Here is a 23,873-nt window from a genome sequence, read left to right on the forward strand (position 1 = left end):
ATATGTACACTGGGGATAGATATAGTGTCGGTGTGTATGTGTGCACTGGGGATATATATACTGTCGGTGTGTATGTGTACACTGGGGATATATATATATAGTGTCGGTGTGTGTGTGTACACTGGGGATATATATAGTGTCGGTGTGTATGTGTACACTGGGGATATATATACTGTCGGTGTGTATGTGTACACTGGGGATATATATACTGTCGGTGTGTATGTGTACACTGGGGATATATATAGTGTCGGTGTGTATACGTACACTGGGGATATATATAGTGTCGGTGTGTGTGTGTACACTGGGGATATATATAGTGTCAGTGTGTATGTGTACACTGGGGATATATATAGTGTCGGTGTGTATATGTACACTGGGGATATATATAGTGTCAGTGTGTATGTGTACACTGGGGATATATATAGTGTCGGTGTGTATATGTGCACTGGGGATATATATAGTGTCGGTGTGTATATGTACACTGGGGATATATATAGTGTCGGTGTGTATGTGTACACTGGGGATATTTATAGTGTCGGTGTGTATGTGTACACTGGGGATATATATAGTGTCGGTGTGTATATGTACACTGGGGATATATATATATAGTGTCGGTGTGTATGTGTACACTGGGGATATATATAGTGTCGGTGTGTGTGTACACTGGGGATATATATAGTGTCGGTGTGTATACGTACACTGGGGATATATATAGTGTCGGTGTGTATATGTACACTGGGGATATATATAGTGTCGGTGTGTATATGTACACTGGGGATATATATAGTGTCGGTGTGTATATGTACACTGGGGATATATATAGTGTCGGTGTGTATGTGTACACTGGGGATATTTATAGTGTCGGTGTGTATACGTACACTGGGGATATATATAGTGTCGGTGTGTATACGTACACTGGGGATATATATAGTGTCGGTGTGTATATGTACACTGGGGATATATATAGTGTCGGTGTGTATATGTACACTGGGGATATATATAGTATCGGTGTGTATATGTACACTGGGGATATATATAGTGTCGGTGTGTATATGTACACTGGGGATATATATAGTGTCGGTGTGTATATGTACACTGGGGATATATATAGTGTCAGTGTGTATGTGTACACTGGGGATATATATAGTGTCGGTGTGTATGTGTACACTGGGGATATATATAGTGTCGGTGTGTATACGTACACTGGGGATATATATAGTGTCGGTGTGTATATGTACACTGGGGATATATATATATATAGTGTCGGTGTGTATGTACACTGGGGATATATATAGTGTCGGTGTGTACATGTACACTGGGGATATATATAGTGTCGGTGTGTATGTGTACACTGGGGATATATATAGTGTTGGTGTATGTACACTGGGGATATATATAGTGTCGGTGTGTATATGTACACTGGGGATATATATAGTGTCGGTGTGTACATGTACACTGGGGATATATATAGTGTCGGTGTGTATGTGTACACTGGGGATATATATAGTGTCGGTGTGTATACGTACACTGGGGATATATATAGTGTCGTGTGTATGTGTACACTGGGGATATATATAGTGTCGGTGTGTATATGTACACTGGGGATATATATAGTGTCGGTGTGTACATGTGCACTGGGGATATATATATAGTGTCGGTGTGTGTGTGTACACTGGGGATATATATATAGTGTCGGTGTGTACATGTGCACTGGGGATATATATATAGTGTCGGTGTGTGCGTGTACACTGGGGATATTTATAGTGTCGGTGTGTGTATATGTACACTGGGGATATATATAGTGTCGGTGTGTATATGTACACTGGGGATATATATAGTGTCGGTGTGTATACGTACACTGGGGATATATATAGTGTCGGTGTGTATGTGTACACTGGGGATATATATAGTGTCGGTGTGTATGTGTACACTGGGGATATATATATAGTGTCGGTGTGTGCGTGTACACTGGGGATATATATAGTGTCGGTGTGTGTGTGTGCACTGGGGATATATATAGTGTCAGTGTGTATGTGTACACTGGGGATATATATATAGTGTCGGTGTGTGCGTGTACACTGGGGATATATATAGTGTCGGTGTGTATGTGTACACTGGGGATATATATAGTGTCGGTGTGTATGTGTACACTGGGGATATATATAGTGTCGGTGTGTATACGTACACTGGGGATATATATAGTGTCGGTGTGTATGTGTACACTGGGGATATATATAGTGTCGGTGTGTACATGTACACTGGGGATATATATAGTGTCGGTGTGTATGTGTACACTGGGGATATATATAGTGTCGGTGTGTATGTGTACACTGGGGATATATATAGTGTCGGTGTGTACATGTACACTGGGGATATATATAGTGTCGGTGTGTATATGTACACTGGGGATATATATAGTGTCGGTGTGTATGTGTACACTGGGGATATATATAGTGTCGGTGTGTGTGTGTATGTGTGCACTGGGGATATATATAGTGTCGGTGTGTATACGTACACTGGGGATATATATAGTGTCGGTGTGTATATGTACACTGGGGATATATATAGTGTCGGTGTGTATGTGTGCACTGGGGCTATATATAGTGTCGGTGTGTACGTGTGCACTGGGGATATATATAGTGTCGGTGTGTATATGTACACTGGGGATATATATAGTGTCGGTGTGTACATGTGCACTGGGGATATATATAGTGTCAGTGTGTATGTGTACACTGGGGATATATATATAGTGTCGGTGTGTATGTGTACACTGGGGATATATATATAGTGTCGGTGTGTATGTGTACACTGGGGATATATATAGTGTCGGTGTGTATGTGTACACTGGGGATATATATAGTGTCGGTGTGTATATGTACACTGGGGATATATATATAGTGTCGGTGTGTATGTGTACACTGGGGATATATATAGTGTCGGTGTGTATGTGTACACTGGGGATATATATAGTGTCGGTGTGTATGTGTACACTGGGGATATATATAGTGTCGGTGTGTATGTGTACACTGGGGATATATATAGTGTCGGTGTGTATGTGTACACTGGGGATATATATAGTGTCGGTGTGTATATGTACACTGGGGATATATATAGTGTCGGTGTGTGTATGTACACTGGGGATATATATAGTGTCGGTGTGTATACGTACACTGGGGATATAGTGTCAGTGTGTATATGTACACTGGGGATATATATAGTGTCGGTGTGTGTGTGTACACTGGGGATATATATAGTGTCAGTGTGTATATGTACACTGGGGATATATATATATATAGTGTCGGTGTGTGTATGTACACTGGGGATATATATAGTGTCAGTGTGTGTGTGTACACTGGGGATATATATAGTGTCAGTGTGTATATGTACACTGGGGATATATATATATATAGTGTCGGTGTGTATGTGTACACTGGGGATATATATAGTGTCAGTGTGTGTGTGTACACTGGGGATATATATAGTGTCAGTGTGTATATGTACACTGGGGATATATATAGTGTCGGTGTGTATGTGTACACTGGGGATATATATACTGTCGGTGTGTATATGTACACTGGGGATATATATAGTGTCAGTGTGTATGTGTACACTGGGGATATATATATAGTGTCGGTGTGTGTGTACACTGGGGATATATATAGTGTCGGTGTGTGTATGCGCACTGGGGATATATATAGTGTCAGTGTGTATATGTACACTGGGGATATATATAGTGTCGGTGTGTATATGTACACTGGGGATATATATAGTGTCGGTGTGTATATGTACACTGGGGATATATATAGTGTCGGTGTGTATATGTACACTGGGGATATATATAGTGTCGGTGTGTATATGTACACTGGGGATATATATAGTGTCGGTGTGTATATGTACACTGGGGATATATATAGTGTCGGTGTGTATATGTACACTGGGGATATATATAGTGTCGGTGTGTATACGTACACTGGGGATATATATAGTGTCGGTGTGTATGTGTACACTGGGGATATATATAGTGTCGGTGTGTATGTGTACACTGGGGATATATATAGTGTCGGTGTGTATGTGTACACTGGGGATATATATAGTGTCAGTGTGTATATGTACACTGGGGATATATATAGTGTCGGTGTGTATACGTACACTGGGGATATATATAGTGTCGGTGTGTATATGTACACTGGGGATATATATAGTGTCGGTGTGTGTGTGTACACTGGGGATATATATAGTGTCGGTGTGTATATGTACACTGGGGATATATATAGTGTCGGTGTGTATATGTACACTGGGGATATATATAGTGTCGGTGTGTATACGTACACTGGGGATATATATAGTGTCGGTGTGTATGTGTACACTGGGGATATATATAGTGTCGGTGTGTGTATGTGCACTGGGGATATATATAGTGTCGGTGTGTATGTGTACACTGGGGATATATATAGTGTCGGTGTGTATATGCGCACTGGGGATATAGTGTCGGTGTGTATATGCGCACTGGGGATATAGTGTCAGTGTGTATGTGTACACTGGGGATATATATAGTGTCGGTGTGTACATGTACACTGGGGATATATATAGTGTCGGTATGTATACGTACACTGGGGATATATATAGTGTCGGTGTGTATATGTACACTGGGGATATATATAGTGTCGGTGTGTGTATGCGCACTGGGGATATATATAGTGTCAGTGTGTATATGTACACTGGGGATATATATAGTGTCGGTGTGTATGTGTACACTGGGGATATATATAGTGTCGGTGTGTACGTGTGCACTGGGGATATATATAGTGTCGGTGTGTATGTGTACACGGGATATATATAGTGTCGGTGTGTATACGTACACTGGGGATATATATAGTGTCGGTGTGTATGTGTACACTGGGGATATATATAGTGTCGGTGTGTACATGTGCACTGGGGATATATATAGTGTCGGTGTGTATATGTACACTGGGGATATATATAGTGTCGGTGTGTATATGTACACTGGGGATATATATACTGTCGGTGTGTATGTGTACACTGGGGATATATATAGTGTCGGTGTGTACATGTGCACTGGGGATATATATAGTGTCGGTGTGTATATGTACACTGGGGATATATATAGTGTCGGTGTGTATATGTACACTGGGGATATATATATATATAGTGTCGGTGTGTACATGTACACTGGGGATATATATAGTGTCGGTGTGTATATGTACACTGGGGATATATATAGTGTCGGTGTGTATATGTACACTGGGGATATATATAGTGTCGGTGTGTATATGTACACTGGGGATATATATACTGTCGGTGTGTATGTGTACACTGGGGATATATATAGTGTCGGTGTGTACATGTACACTGGGGATATATATAGTGTCGTGTGTGTACGTACACTGGGGATATATATAGTGTCGGTGTGTATACGTACACTGGGGATATATAGTGTCGGTGTGTATACGTACACTGGGGATATATATAGTGTCGGTGTGTGTGTGTACACTGGGGATATATATAGTGTCGGTGTGTATGTGTACACTGGGGATATATATATATAGTGTCGGTGTGTATATGTACACTGGGGATATATATAGTGTCGGTGTGTATGTGTACACTGGGGATATATATAGTGTCGGTGTGTATATGTACACTGGGGATATATATACTGTCGGTGTGTATGTGTACACTGGGGATATATATAGTGTCGGTGTGTATACGTACACTGGGGATATATATAGTGTCGGTGTGTATGTGTACACTGGGGATATATATAGTGTCGGTGTGTACATGTACACTGGGGATATATATAGTGTCGGTGTGTATACGTACACTGGGGATATATATAGTGTCGGTGTGTACATGTACACTGGGGATATATATAGTGTCGGTGTGTATACGTACACTGGGGATATATATAGTGTCGGTGTGTATGTGTACACTGGGGATATATATATATAGTGTCGGTGTGTATGTGTACACTGGGGATATATATAGTGTCGGTGTGTATATGTGCACTGGGGATATATATATATAGTGTCGGTGTGTATATGTACACTGGGGATATATATAGTGTCGGTGTGTACATGTGCACTGGGGATATATATAGTGTCGGTGTGTATATGTACACTGGGGATATATATAGTGTCGGTGTGTATATGTACACTGGGGATATATATACTGTCGGTGTGTATGTGTACACTGGGGATATATATAGTGTCGGTGTGTACATGTGCACTGGGGATATATATAGTGTCGGTGTGTATATGTACACTGGGGATATATATAGTGTCGGTGTGTATATGTACACTGGGGATATATATATATAGTGTCGGTGTGTATATGTACACTGGGGATATATATAGTGTCGGTGTGTATATGTACACTGGGGATATATATATATAGTGTCGGTGTGTATATGTACACTGGGGATATATATAGTGTCGGTGTGTATATGTACACTGGGGATATATATATATAGTGTCGGTGTGTATGTGTACACTGGGGATATATATAGTGTCGGTGTGTATATGTACACTGGGGATATATATAGTGTCGGTGTGTATGTGTACACTGGGGATATATATAGTGTCGGTGTGTATATGTACACTGGGGATATATATAGTGTCGGTGTGTATGTGTACACTGGGGCTATATATAGTGTCGGTGTGTATATGTACACTGGGGATATATATAGTGTCGGTGTGTATGTGTACACTGGGGATATATATAGTGTCGGTGTGTATATGTACACTGGGGATATATATAGTGTCGGTGTGTATGTGTACACTGGGGATATATATAGTGTCGGTGTGTATATGTACACTGGGGATATATATACTGTCGGTGTGTATATGTACACTGGGGATATATATAGTGTCGGTGTGTACATGTACACTGGGGATATATATAGTGTCGGTGTGTGTGTGTACACTGGGGATATATATAGTGTCGGTGTGTATGTGTACACTGGGGATATATATAGTGTCGGTGTGTATGTGTACACTGGGGATATATATAGTGTCGGTGTGTATGTGTACACTGGGGATATATATAGTGTCGGTGTGTATATGTACACTGGGGATATATATAGTGTCGGTGTGTATGTGTACACTGGGGATATATATATAGTGTCAGTGTGTACATGTACACTGGGGATATATATAGTGTCGGTGTGTGTGTGTATGTGTGCACTGGGGATATATATAGTGTCGGTGTGTATGTGTACACTGGGGATATATATAGTGTCGGTGTGTATGTGTACACTGGGGATATATATAGTGTCGGTGTGTATGTGTACACTGGGGATATATATAGTGTCGGTGTGTATACGTACACTGGGGATATATATAGTGTCGGTGTGTATATGTACACTGGGGATATATATAGTGTCGGTGTGTATATGTACACTGGGGATATATATAGTGTCGGTGTGTATATGCGCACTGGGGATATATATAGTGTCGGTGTGTATATGCGCACTGGGGATATATATAGTGTCGGTGTGTATATGTACACTGGGGATATATATAGTGTCGGTGTGTACATGTACACTGGGGATATATATAGTGTCGGTGTGTATACGTACACTGGGGATATATATAGTGTCGGTGTGTATATGTACACTGGGGATATATATAGTGTCGGTGTGTATATGCGCACTGGGGATATAGTGTCAGTGTGTATGTGTACACTGGGGATATATATAGTGTCGGTGTGTATGTGTACACTGGGGATATATATAGTGTCGGTGTGTACATGTACACTGGGGATATATATAGTGTCGGTGTGTATACGTACACTGGGGATATATATAGTGTCGGTGTGTATATGTACACTGGGGATATATATAGTGTCGGTGTGTACGTGTGCACTGGGGATATATATAGTGTCGGTGTGTATGTGTACACTGGGGATATATATAGTGTCGGTGTGTATATGTACACTGGGGATATATATAGTGTCGGTGTGTATATGCGCACTGGGGATATAGTGTCAGTGTGTATGTGTACACTGGGGATATATATAGTGTCGGTGTGTATGTGTACACTGGGGATATATATAGTGTCGGTGTGTACATGTACACTGGGGATATATATAGTGTCGGTGTGTATACGTACACTGGGGATATATATAGTGTCGGTGTGTATATGTACACTGGGGATATATATAGTGTCGGTGTGTACGTGTGCACTGGGGATATATATAGTGTCGGTGTATATGTACACTGGGGATATATATATATAGTGTCGGTGTGTATGTGTACACTGGGGATATATATAGTGTCGGTGTGTATGTGTACACTGGGGATATATATAGTGTCGGTGTGTATGTGTACACTGGGGATATATATAGTGTCGGTGTGTATACGTACACTGGGGATAGATATAGTGTCGGTGTGTATATGTACACTGGGGATATATATAGTGTCGGTGTGTACATGTACACTGGGGATATATATAGTGTCGGTGTGTACATGTACACTGGGGATATATATAGTGTCGGTGTGTATATGTACACTGGGGATATATATAGTGTCGGTGTGTATATGTACACTGGGGATATATATAGTGTCGGTGTGTATATGTACACTGGGGATATATATAGTGTCGGTGTGTATATGTACACTGGGGATATATATAGTGTCGGTGTGTACGTGTGCACTGGGGATATATATAGTGTCGGTGTGTACGTGTGCACTGGGGATATATATAGTGTCGGTGTGTATATGTACACTGGGGATATATATAGTGTCGGTGTGTATGTGTACACTGGGGATATATATAGTGTCGGTGTGTATATGTACACTGGGGATATATATAGTGTCGGTGTGTATACGTACACTGGGGATATATATAGTGTCGGTGTGTATGTGTACACTGGGGATATATATAGTGTCGGTGTGTACATGTACACTGGGGATATATATACTGTCGGTGTGTATGTGTACACTGGGGATATATATAGTGTCAGTGTGTATGTGTACACTGGGGATATATATAGTGTCGGTGTGTATACGTACACTGGGGATATATATAGTGTCGGTGTGTACATGTGCACTGGGGATATATATAGTGTCGGTGTGTATATGTACACTGGGGATATATATAGTGTCGGTGTGTATATGTACACTGGGGATATATATAGTGTCGGTGTGTATATGTACACTGGGGATATATATAGTGTCGGTGTGTACATGTACACTGGGGATATATATAGTGTCGGTGTGTATACGTACACTGGGGATATATATAGTGTCGGTGTGTACATGTACACTGGGGATATATATAGTGTCGGTGTGTATATGTACACTGGGGATATATATAGTGTCGGTGTGTGTGTGTACACTGGGGATATATATAGTGTCGGTGTGTATGTGTACACTGGGGATATATATAGTGTCGGTGTGTGTGTGTACACTGGGGATATATATATAGTGTCGGTGTGTATATGTACACTGGGGATATATATAGTGTCGGTGTGTACATGTACACTGGGGATATATATAGTGTCGGTGTGTATGTGTACACTGGGGATATATATAGTGTCGGTGTGTATGTGTACACTGGGGATATATATAGTGTCGGTGTGTATGTGTACACTGGGGATATATATAGTGTCGGTGTGTGTATGTGTACACTGGGGATATATATAGTGTCGGTGTGTATATGTACACTGGGGATATATATAGTGTCGGTGTGTACATGTACACTGGGGATATATATAGTGTCGGTGTGTATATGTACACTGGGGATATATATAGTGTCGGTGTGTATATGTACACTGGGGATATATATAGTGTCGGTGTGTATATGTACACTGGGGATATATATAGTGTCGGTGTGTACATGTACACTGGGGATATATATATAGTGTCAGTGTGTATGTGTACACTGGGGATATATATAGTGTCGGTGTGTACATGTACACTGGGGATATAGTGTCAGTGTGTATGTGTACACTGGGGATATATATAGTGTCGGTGTGTATATGTACACTGGGGATATATATAGTGTCAGTGTGTATATGTACACTGGGGATATATATATATAGTGTCGGTGTGTATGTGTACACTGGGGATATATATAGTGTCGGTGTGTATGTGTACACTGGGGATATATATAGTGTCGGTGTGTACATGTACACTGGGGATATATATAGTGTCGGTGTGTATACGTACACTGGGGATATATATAGTGTCGGTGTGTATATGTACACTGGGGATATATATAGTGTCGGTGTGTATATGCGCACTGGGGATATAGTGTCAGTGTGTATGTGTACACTGGGGATATATATAGTGTCGGTGTGTATGTGTACACTGGGGATATATATAGTGTCGGTGTGTACGTGTACACTGGGGATATATATAGTGTCGGTGTGTATACGTACACTGGGGATATATATAGTGTCGGTGTGTATATGTACACTGGGGATATATATAGTGTCGGTGTGTACATGTACACTGGGGATATATATATAGTGTCAGTGTGTATGTGTACACTGGGGATATATATAGTGTCGGTGTGTATATGTACACTGGGGATATATATAGTGTCAGTGTGTATATGTACACTGGGGATATATATAGTGTCGGTGTGTACGTGTGCACTGGGGATATATATAGTGTCAGTGTGTATGTGTACACTGGGGATATATATAGTGTCGGTGTGTACGTGTGCACTGGGGATATATATAGTGTCGGTGTGTATGTGTACACTGGGGATATATATAGTGTCGGTGTGTACATGTACACTGGGGATATATATAGTGTCAGTGTGTATATGTACACTGGGGATATATATAGTGTCAGTGTGTATATGTACACTGGGGATATATATAGTGTCGGTGTGTATGTGTACACTGGGGATATATATAGTGTCGGTGTGTATATGTACACTGGGGATATATATAGTGTCGGTGTGTATATGCGCACTGGGGATATAGTGTCAGTGTGTATGTGTACACTGGGGATATATATAGTGTCGGTGTGTATGTGTACACTGGGGATATATATAGTGTCGGTGTGTATGTGTACACTGGGGATATATATAGTGTCGGTGTGTATACGTACACTGGGGATAGATATAGTGTCGGTGTGTATATGTACACTGGGGATATATATAGTGTCAGTGTGTACATGTGCACTGGGGATATATATAGTGTCAGTGTGTATATGTACACTGGGGATATATATAGTGTCGGTGTGTATATGTACACTGGGGATATATATAGTGTCGGTGTGTATATGTACACTGGGGATATATATAGTGTATGTGTACACTGGGGATATATATAGTGTCGGTGTGTATGTGTACACTGGGGATATATATAGTGTCGGTGTGTATATGTGCACTGGGGATATATATAGTGTCGGTGTGTACATGTGCACTGGGGATATATATAGTGTCGGTGTGTATACGTACACTGGGGATATATATAGTGTCGGTGTGTATGTGTACACTGGGGATATATATAGTGTCGGTGTGTACATGTACACTGGGGATATATATACTGTCGGTGTGTATGTGTACACTGGGGATATATATAGTGTCGGTGTGTACATGTGCACTGGGGATATATATAGTGTCGGTGTGTATATGTACACTGGGGATATATATAGTGTCAGTGTGTATATGTACACTGGGGATATATATAGTGTCGGTGTGTATATGTACACTGGGGATATATATAGTGTCGGTGTGTATATGTACACTGGGGATATATATAGTGTCGGTGTGTATATGTACACTGGGGATATATATACTGTCGGTGTGTATGTGTACACTGGGGATATATATAGTGTCGGTGTGTACATGTGCACTGGGGATATATATAGTGTCGGTGTGTATATGTACACTGGGGATATATATAGTGTCGGTGTGTATATGTACACTGGGGATATATATATATAGTGTCGGTGTGTATATGTACACTGGGGATATATATAGTGTCGGTGTGTATATGTACACTGGGGATATATATAGTGTCGGTGTGTATATGTACACTGGGGCTATATATAGTGTCAGTGTGTATACGTACACTGGGGATATATATACTGTCGGTGTGTATATGTACACTGGGGATATATATACTGTCGGTGTGTATATGTACACTGGGGATATATATAGTGTCGGTGTGTACATGTACACTGGGGATATATATAGTGTCGGTGTGTGTGTGTACACTGGGGATATATATAGTGTCGGTGTGTATGTGTACACTGGGGATATATATAGTGTCGGTGTGTATGTGTACACTGGGGATATATATAGTGTCGGTGTGTATATGCGCACTGGGGATATAGTGTCAGTGTGTATGTGTACACTGGGGATATATATAGTATCGGTGTGTATATGTACACTGGGGATATATATAGTGTCGGTGTGTATATGTACACTGGGGATATATATAGTGTCGGTGTGTATATGTACACTGGGGATATATATATATATAGTGTCGGTGTGTATATGCGCACTGGGGATATATATAGTGTCGGTGTGTATGTGTACACTGGGGATATATATAGTGTCGGTGTGTACATGTACACTGGGGATATATATATAGTGTCAGTGTGTATGTGTACACTGGGGATATATATAGTGTCGGTGTGTACATGTACACTGGGGATATATATATATAGTGTCGGTGTGTGTGTGTACACTGGGGATATATATAGTGTCGGTGTGTATACGTACACTGGGGATATATATAGTGTCGGTGTGTATATGTACACTGGGGATATATATAGTGTCGGTGTGTACGTGTGCACTGGGGATATATATAGTGTCGGTGTGTATGTGTACACTGGGGATATATATAGTGTCGGTGTGTATATGTACACTGGGGATATATATATATAGTGTCGGTGTGTATGTGTACACTGGGGATATATATAGTGTCGGTGTGTATATGTACACTGGGGATATATATAGTGTCGGTGTGTATATGCGCACTGGGGATATAGTGTCAGTGTGTATGTGTACACTGGGGATATATATATAGTGTCGGTGTGTATATGTACACTGGGGATATATATATAGTGTCGGTGTGTATGTGTACACTGGGGATATATATAGTGTCGGTGTGTATGTGTACACTGGGGATATATATAGTGTCGGTGTGTATACGTACACTGGGGATATATATAGTGTCGGTGTGTATACGTACACTGGGGATATATATAGTGTCGGTGTGTATGTGTACACTGGGGATAGATATAGTGTCGGTGTGTATATGTACACTGGGGATATATATAGTGTCGGTGTGTATATGTACACTGGGGATATATATAGTGTCGGTGTGTATATGTGCATTGGGGATATATATAGTGTCGGTGTGTATATGTACACTGGGGATATATATAGTGTCGGTGTGTATATGTACACTGGGGATATATATAGTGTCGGTGTGTATATGTACACTGGGGATATATATAGTGTCGGTGTGTATGTGTACACTGGGGATATATATAGTGTCGGTGTGTACGTGTGCACTGGGGATATATATAGTGTCGGTGTGTATATGTACACTGGGGATATATATAGTGTCGGTGTGTACATGTACACTGGGGATATATATAGTGTCGGTGTGTATACGTACACTGGGGATATATATAGTGTCGGTGTGTATATGTACACTGGGGATATATATAGTGTCGGTGTGTATATGTACACTGGGGATATATATAGTGTATGTGTACACTGGGGATATATATAGTGTCGGTGTGTATATGTACACTGGGGATATATATAGTGTATGTGTACACTGGGGATATATATAGTGTCGGTGTGTATATGTACACTGGGGATATATATAGTGTCGGTGTGTATACGTACACTGGGGATATATATAGTGTCGGTGTGTATACGTACACTGGGGATATATATAGTGTCAGTGTGTATGTGTACACTGGGGATATATATAGTGTCGGTGTGTGTATGTGTACACTGGGGCTATATATAGTGTCGGTGTGTACATGTACACTGGGGATATATATAGTGTCGGTGTGTATGTGTACACTGGGGATATATATAGTGTCGGTGTGTATACGTACACTGGGGATATATATAGTGTCGGTGTGTATATGTACACTGGGGATATATATAGTGTCGGTGTGTATGTGTACACTGGGGATATATATAGTGTCGGTGTGTATGTGTACACTGGGGATATATATAGTGTCGGTGTGTACATGTACACTGGGGATATATATAGTGTCGGTGTGTATATGTACACTGGGGATATATATACTGTCGGTGTGTATGTGTGCACTGGGGATATATATAGTGTCGGTGTGTATATGTACACTGGGGATATATATAGTGTCGGTGTGTATATGTACACTGGGGATATATATACTGTCGGTGTGTGTGTGTACACTGGGGATATATATAGTGTCGGTGTGTATATGTACACTGGGGATATATATACTGTCGGTGTGTATGTGTGCACTGGGGATATATATAGTGTCGGTGTGTATATGTACACTGGGGATATATATAGTGTCGGTGTGTACATGTACACTGGGGATATATATATATAGTGTCGGTGTGTACATGTGCACTGGGGATATATATATATAGTGTCGGTGTGTATATGTACACTGGGGATATATATATAGTGTCGGTGTGTACATGTACACTGGGGATATATATAGTGTCGGTGTGTGTGTACACTGGGGATATATATAGTGTCGGTGTGTATATGTACACTGGGGATATATATAGTGTCAGTGTGTATATGTACACTGGGGATATATATAGTGTCGGTGTGTATGTGTACACTGGGGATATATATAGTGTCGGTGTGTATGTGTACACTGGGGATATATATAGTGTCGGTGTGTATGTGTACACTGGGGATATATATAGTGTCGGTGTGTATATGTACACTGGGGATATATATAGTGTCGGTGTGTACATGTACACTGGGGATATATATAGTGTCGGTGTGTATGTGTACACTGGGGATATATATAGTGTCGGTGTGTATACGTACACTGGGGATATATATAGTGTCAGTGTGTATGTGTACACTGGGGATATATATAGTGTCGGTGTGTATATGTACACTGGGGATATATATAGTGTCAGTGTGTATGTGTACACTGGGGATATATATAGTGTCGGTGTGTATACGTACACTGGGGATATATATAGTGTCGTGTGTATGTGTACACTGGGGATATATATAGTGTCGGTGTGTGTATGTACACTGGGGATATATATAGTGTCGGTGTGTGTATGTACACTGGGGATATATATAGTGTCGGTGTGTGTATGTACACTGGGGATATATATAGTGTCGGTGTGTATATGTACACTGGGGATATATATACTGTCGGTGTGTATGTGTACACTGGGGATATATATAGTGTCGGTGTGTATATGTACACTGGGGATATATATAGTGTCGGTGTGTATATGTACACTGGGGATATATATAGTGTCGGTGTGTACATGTGCACTGGGGATATATATAGTGTCGGTGTGTATATGTACACTGGGGATATATATAGTGTCGGTGTGTATATGTACACTGGGGATATATATAGTGTCGGTGTGTACATGTGCACTGGGGATATATATAGTGTCGGTGTGTACATGTACACTGGGGATATATATAGTGTCGGTGTGTATACGTACACTGGGGATATATATAGTGTCGTGTGTATGTGCACTGGGGATATATATAGTGTCGGTGTGTACATGTACACTGGGGATATATATAGTGTCGGTGTGTACATGTACACTGGGGATATATATAGTGTCGGTGTGTATACGTACACTGGGGATATATATAGTGTCGGTGTGTATACGTACACTGGGGATATATATAGTGTCGGTGTGTATATGTACACTGGGGATATATATAGTGTCGGTGTGTATGTGTACACTGGGGATATATATAGTGTCGGTGTGTACATGTACACTGGGGATATATATAGTGTCGGTGTGTATATGTGCACTGGGGATATATATATATAGTGTCGGTGTGTACATGTACACTGGGGATATATATAGTGTCGGTGTGTACATGTACACTGGGGATATATATAGTGTCGGTGTGTATACGTACACTGGGGATATATATAGTGTCGGTGTGTATACGTACACTGGGGATATATATAGTGTCGGTGTGTATATGTACACTGGGGATATATATAGTGTCGGTGTGTATGTGTACACTGGGGATATATATAGTGTCGGTGTGTACATGTACACTGGGGATATATATAGTGTCGGTGTGTATATGTACACTGGGGATATATATATAGTGTCGGTGTGTATACGTACACTGGGGATATATATATATAGTGTCGGTGTGTATATGTGCACTGGGGCTATATATAGTGTCGGTGTGTATGTGTACACTGGGGATATATATATATAGTGTCGGTGTGTATACGTACACTGGGGATATATATATATATAGTGTCGGTGTGTATGTGTACACTGGGGATATATATAGTGTCGGTGTGTATATGTACACTGGGGATATATATAGTGTCGGTGTGTATGTGTACACTGGGGCTATATATAGTGTCGGTGTGTATATGTACACTGGGGATATATATAGTGTCGGTGTGTATGTGTACACTGGGGATATATATAGTGTCGGTGTGTATATGTACACTGGGGATATATATAGTGTCGGTGTGTATGTGTACACTGGGGATATATATAGTGTCGGTGTGTATATGTACACTGGGGATAGATATAGTGTCGGTGTGTATATGTACACTGGGGATATATATAGTGTCGGTGTGTATATGTACACTGGGGATATATATAGTGTCGGTGTGTATGTGTACACTGGGGATATATATAGTGTCGGTGTGTATGTGTACACTGGGGCTATATATAGTGTCGGTGTGTATATGTACACTGGGGATATATATAGTGTCGGTGTGTGTGTACACTGGGGATATATATAGTGTCGGTGTGTATATGTACACTGGGGATATATATAGTGTCGGTGTGTATATGTACACTGGGGATATATATAGTGTCGGTGTGTATGTGTACACTGGGGATATATATAGTGTCGGTGTGTATATGTACACTGGGGATATATATAGTGTCGGTGTGTGTGTACACTGGGGATATATATAGTGTCGGTGTGTATATGTACACTGGGGATATATATAGTGTCGGTGTGTATATGTACACTGGGGATATATATAGTGTCGGTGTGTATATGTACACTGGGGATATATATAGTGTCGGTGTGTGTGTGTACACTGGGGATATATATAGTGTCGGTGTGTATATGTACACTGGGGATATATATAGTGTCGGTGTATATGTACACTGGGGATATATATAGTGTCGGTGTGTATATGTACACTGGGGATATATATATATAGTGTCGGTGTGTATATGTACACTGGGGATATATATATAGTGTCGGTGTGTGTGTGTACACTGGGGATATATATATAGTGTCGGTGTGTATATGTACACTGGGGATATATATAGTGTCGGTGTGTATATGTACACTGGGGATATATATAGTGTTGGTGTATGTACACTGGGGATATATATAGTGTCGGTGTGTATATGTACACTGGGGATATATATATAGTGTCGGTGTGTATGTGTACACTGGGGATATATATAGTGTCGGTGTGTATGTGTACACTGGGGATATATATAGTGTTGGTGTATGTACACTGGGGATATATATAGTGTCGGTGTGTGTATGTACACTGGGGATATATATAGTGTCGGTGTGTATGTGTACACTGGGGATATATATAGTGTCGGTGTGTATGTGTACACTGGGGATATATATATATAGTGTCGGTGTGTATACGTACACTGGGGATATATATAGTGTCGGTGTGTATGTGTACACTGGGGATATATATAGTGTCGGTGTGTGTGTGTACACTGGGGATATATATATAGTGTCGGTGTGTATATGTACACTGGGGATATATATAGTGTCGGTGTGTACATGTACACTGGGGATATATATAGTGTCGGTGTGTATGTGTACACTGGGGATATATATAGTGTCGGTGTGTATGTGTACACTGGGGATATATATAGTGTCGGTGTGTATGTGTACACTGGGGATATATATAGTGTCGGTGTGTATGTGCACTGGGGATATATATAGTGTCGGTGTGTATATGTACACTGGGGATATATATAGTGTCGGTGTGTACATGTACACTGGGGATATATATAGTGTCGGTGTGTATGTGTACACTGGGGATATATATAGTGTCGGTGTGTATATGTACACTGGGGATATATATAGTGTCGGTGTGTATGTGTACACTGGGGATATATATAGTGTCGGTGTGTGTGTATGTGTGCACTGGGGATATATATAGTGTCGGTGTGTATGTGTACACTGGGGATATATATAGTGTCGGTGTGTATACGTACACTGGGGATATATATAGTGTCGGTGTGTATATGTACACTGGGGATATATATAGTGTCGGTGTGTATGTGTACACTGGGGATATATATAGTGTCGGTGTGTGCGTGTACACTGGGGATATATATATAGTGTCGGTGTGTGCGTGTACACTGGGGATATATATATAGTGTCGGTGTGTATATGTACACTGGGGATATATATAGTGTCAGGTGTGTATGTGTACACTGGGGATATATATATAGTGTCGGTGTGTGCGTGTACACTGGGGATATATATAGTGTCGGTGTGTATGTGTGCACTGGGGATATATATAGTGTCGGTGTGTATGTGTGCACTGGGGATATATATAGTGTCGGTGTGTATGTGTGCACTGGGGATATATATAGTGTCGGTGTGTATATGTACACTGGGGATATATATAGTGTCGGTGTGTATGTGTACACTGGGGATATATATATAGTGTCGGTGTGTGCGTGTACACTGGGGATATATATAGTGTCGGTGTGTATATGTACACTGGGGATATATATAGTGTCGGTGTGTATGTGTGCACTGGGGATATATATAGTGTCGGTGTGTACATGTACACTGGGGATATATATATAGTGTCGGTGTGTGCGTGTACACTGGGGATATATATAGTGTCGGTGTGTATATGTACACTGGGGATATATATAGTGTCAGTGTGTATACGTACACTGGGGATATATATAGTGTCGGTGTGTATGTGTACACTGGGGATATATATAGTGTCGGTGTGTCTGGGGATATATATAGTGTCGGTGTGTGTGTGTACACTGGGGATATATATAGTGTCGGTGTGTATACGTACACTGGGGATATATAGTGTCGGTGTGTATGTGTGCACTGGGGATATATATAGTGTCGGTGTGTACATGTACACTGGGGATATATATAGTGTCGGTGTGTACATGTACACTGGGGATATATATAGTGTCGGTGTGTACGTGTGCACTGGGGATATATATAGTGTCGGTGTGTGTGTGTACACTGGGATATATATAGTGTCGGTGTGTGTGTGTACACTGGGGATATATATAGTGTCGGTGTGTATGTGTACACTGGGGATATATATATATATAGTGTCAGTGTGTATACGTACACTGGGGATATATATAGTGTCGGTGTGTATGTGTACACTGGGGATATATATAGTGTCGGTGTGTATATGTACACTGGGGATATATATATATATAGTGTCAGTGTGTATACGTACACTGGGGATATATATAGTGTCGGTGTGTATGTGTACACTGGGGATATATATAGTGTCGGTGTGTATGTGTACACTGGGGATATATATAGTGTCGGTGTGTATGTGTACACTGGGATATATATAGTGTCGGTGTGTGTGTGTACACTGGGGATATATATAGTGTCGGTGTGTGTGTGTACACTGGGGATATATATAGTGTCGGTGTGTATATGTACACTGGGGATATATATAGTGTCGGTGTGTATATGTACACTGGGGATATATATAGTGTCGGTGTGTACATGTGCACTGGGGATATATATAGTGTCGGTGTGTACATGTACACTGGGATATATATAGTGTCGGTGTGTATGTGTACACTGGGGATATATATAGTGTCGGTGTGTATGTGTACACTGGGGATATATATAGTGTCGGTGTGTACATGTGCACTGGGGCTATATATAGTGTCAGTGTGTATACGTACACTGGGATATATATAGTGTCGGTGTGTATATGTACACTGGGGATATATATAGTGTCGGTGTGTATGTGTGCACTGGGGATATATATAGTGTCGGTGTGTATATGTACACTGGGGATATATATAGTGTCGGTGTGTATGTGTGCACTGGGGCTATATATAGTGTCGGTGTGTACATGTGCACTGGGATATATATAGTGTCGGTGTGTATATGTACACTGGGGATATATATAGTGTCGTGTGTATGTGTGCACTGGGGCTATATATAGTGTCGGTGTGTACATGTGCACTGGGGATATATATAGTGTCGGTGTGTACATGTACACTGGGGATATATATAGTGTCGGTGTGTACATGTGCACTGGGGCTATATATAGTGTCGGTGTGTACATGTGCACTGGGGATATATATAGTGTCGGTGTGTACATGTGCACTGGGATATATATAGTGTCCGTGTGTATATGTACACTGGGGATATATATAGTGTCAGTGTGTGTGTGTTCACTGGGGATATACAGTATATATATATAGATAGATATATACACACATGTTTGTGTCCCCCCTCCCGCAGAGGCCGGTGATTAGGGGATCCGTGCGCTGCCGCTGATCAGAGACCTGCACCGCTGCCCCCCGAGACTCTCCCCCTCATCCCCATTGTGGTGGAGCAGACCGTGAGTACAGGGGTATACACGTGTATATATGTAGCTTGCGTATACCACAGCGCAGTACAGAGGGGGGGTATACAGCTGGCATATACCACAGCGCAGTACAGAGGGGGGTATACAGCTGGCATATACCACAGTGCAGTACAGAGGGGGAGGGGGGTATACAGCTGGCATATACCACAGCGCAGTACAGAGGGGGGGAGGGGGGGAGGGGGGTATACAGCTGGCATATACCACAGCGCAGTACAGAGGGGGGTAGGGGGGTATACAGCTGGCATATACCACAGCGCAGTACAGAGGGGGGGGCGTATACAGCTGGCATATACCTTAGCGCAGTACAGAGGGGGGGTGGGGGTATTCAGCTGGCATATACCACAGCGCAGAACAGAGGGGGGGAGGGGGGTATACAGCTGGCATATACCACAGCGCAGTACAGAGGGGGATATATACAGCTGGCATATACCACAGCGCAGTACAGAGGGGGGGTATACAGCTGGCATATACCACAGCGCAGTACAGAGGGGGGGGGTATACAGAGATGTAGGTAGGTGATGCACTAATCCCAGGAGCTTGCTCTCTAGTGGACGGGGCAGTGCAGTGTCTCACGGCGGGCGCTGCTTCTCTGTCTCAGGGCCGCGGGGAGAGAGCGTATGACATCTACTCGAGACTGCTGCGAGAGCGCATTATCTGCGTGATGGGGCCGGTGAGTGTCGCGGCTCAGGGGCGCGATGTGACGCTCTCTCTGGGGAAGTCTCGCTCACCTCTGACCAGGTCTGTCTCTGGCGCTCTCTCGCCAAGCAGATCTCTCTCTTCTCTAAGCATGTCTCTTTGGCGCTCTCTCGCCAAGCAGATCTCTCTTCTCTAAGCATGTCTCTCTGGCGCTCTCTCGCCAAGCAGATCTCTCTTCTCTAAGCATGTCTCTCTGGCACTCTCTTGCTGGCACACTTCTCTGTCGCTCTCTCGGTGTCTCCATATTTCTCTCTCCATGTCCCTCCCTGACGTTGGTTCTCCCCCGTCTAACCTACTCTCTCTCCCCCTCTGACACACTTACCCCCCCCATCTGACGCTTTCTATTCCCCCCCTCTGACGCTCTCTCTCCCCCCCTCTGACGCTCTCTCTCCCCCCCTCTGACGCTCTCTCTCCTCCCCCTCTGACGCTCTCTCTCCCCCCCCCCTCTGACCCTCTCTCTCCCCCCCCCTCTGACCCTCTCTCCCCCCCTCTGACCCTCACTCTCCCCCGTCTGACCCTCTCTCCCCCCCCTCTGACCTCTCTCTCCCCCCTCTGACCCTCTCTCTCCCCCCTCTGACCGCTCTCTCTCCCCCCTCTGACCCTCTCCCTCCCTCCCCTCTGACCCTCCCCCCTCTGACCTCTCCCTCCCCCCTCTGACCCTCTCCTCCCCCCTCTGACCCTCTCCTCCCCCCTCTGACCCTCTCCCTCCCCCCCTCTGACCCTCTCCCTCCCCCCTCTGACCCTCTCCCTCCCCCCCTCTGACCCTCTCCCTCCCCCCCTCTGACCTCTCCTCCCCCCCCCTCTGACCTCTCCCTCCCCTCTGACCCTCTCTCTCCCCCCCTCTGACCCTCTCCCCCCCCTCTGACCCTCTCCCCCCCCCTTCTGACCCTCTCTCCCCCCCTCTGACCCTCTCCCCCCCCCTCTGACCCTCTCACCCCCCTCTGAGCCTCTCTCCCCCTCTGACCCTCTCTCCCCCCCTCTGACCCTCTCTCCCCCCCTCTGACCCTCTCTCTCCCCCCCCTCTGACCCTCTCTCTCCCCCCCTCTCTTCCCCCCTCTGACCTCTCTCCCCCCTCTGACCCTCTCTCCCCCCTCTGACCCTCTCTCCCCCCTCTGACCCTCTCTCTCCCCCCCTCTGACCCTCTCTCTCCCCCCCTCTGACCCTCTCTCCCCCTCTCCCCTCTGACCCTCTCTCTCCCCCCCTCTGACCCTCTCTCTCCCCCCTCTGACCCTCTCTCTCCCCCTCTGACCTCTCTCCCCCCCTCTGACCCTCTCTCTCCCCTCTGACCCTCTCTCTCCCCCCTCTGACCCTCTCTCTCCCCCCTCTGACCCTCTCTCTCCCCCCTCTGACCCTCTCTCTCCCCCCTCTGACCCTCTCTCTCCCCCCCTCTGACCCTCTCTCTCCCCCCCTCTGACCCTCTCTCTCTCCCCCCTCTGACCCTCTCTCTCCCCCCTCTGACCTCTCTCTCCCCCCTCTGACCCTCTCTCTCCCCCCTCTGACCCTCTCTCTCCCCCCCTCTGACCCTCTCTCTCCCCCCTCTTACCTCTCTCGACCCCCCCACTGACTCTCTCGACCCCCCCACTGACTCTCTCGACCCCCCCCACTGACTCTCGACCCCCCCCCACTGACTCTCTCGACCCCCCCCACTGACTCTCTCGACCCCCCCACTGACTCTCTCGACCCACCCCCTCTGACTCTCTCGACCCCCCCCCCTCTGACTCTCTCGACCCCCCCCCCTCTGACTCTCTCGACCCCCCCCCTCTGACACTCTCGACCCCCCTCTGACCCTCTCTCTCCCCCCCTCTGACCCTCTCTCTCCCCCCCTCTGACCCTCTCTCTCCCCCCCTCTGACCCTCTCTCTCCCCCCCTCTGACCCTCTTCCCCCCCCTCTGACCCTCTCCCCCCCCTCTGACCCTCTCCCCCCCCTCTGACCTCTCTCCCCCCCCCTCTGACCCTCTCTCCCCCCCCCTCTGACCCTCTCTCCCCCCCCCTCTGACCCTCTCTCCTCCCCCCTCTGACCCTCTCTCCCCCCCCTCTGACCCTCTCTCTTCCCCCCCTCTGACCCTCTCTCTCCCCCCCCTCTGACCCTCTCTCTCCCCCCCCTCTGACCCTCTCTCCCCCCCCTCTGACCCTCTCTCTCCCCCCCCCTCTGACCCTCTCTCTCCCCCCCCCTCTGACCTCTCTCTCCCCCCCCTCTGACCCTCTCTCCCCCCCCCTCTGACCCTCTCTCCCCCCCCTCTGACCCTCTCCCCCCCTCTGACCCTCTCCCCCCCCTCTGACCCTCTCTCTCCCCCTCTGACCCTCTCTCTCCCCCCTCTGACCCTCTCTCTCCCCCTCTGACCCTCTCTCTCCCCCCCCTCTGACCCTCTCT

General features: G+C 44.1%; 1 long non-coding RNA gene across 1 annotated transcript in view; it reads left to right on the forward strand.

Annotated features, from left to right (window-relative positions):
* LOC142475844 (uncharacterized) overlaps window positions 1-23,873 on the forward strand; it is a 44,474-nt gene that overhangs the window by 20,194 nt on the left and 407 nt on the right. Inside the window, exons 2-3 of the long non-coding RNA XR_012791189.1 lie at window positions 20,680-20,779; window positions 21,405-21,476. This is a non-coding gene — a long non-coding RNA (uncharacterized LOC142475844). The remainder of the gene's footprint in view (window positions 1-20,679; window positions 20,780-21,404; window positions 21,477-23,873) is intronic.

Source organism: Ascaphus truei, unplaced genomic scaffold, assembly GCF_040206685.1.
Source record: "Ascaphus truei isolate aAscTru1 unplaced genomic scaffold, aAscTru1.hap1 HAP1_SCAFFOLD_1416, whole genome shotgun sequence".
Lineage (NCBI taxonomy): Eukaryota > Metazoa > Chordata > Amphibia > Anura > Ascaphidae > Ascaphus > Ascaphus truei.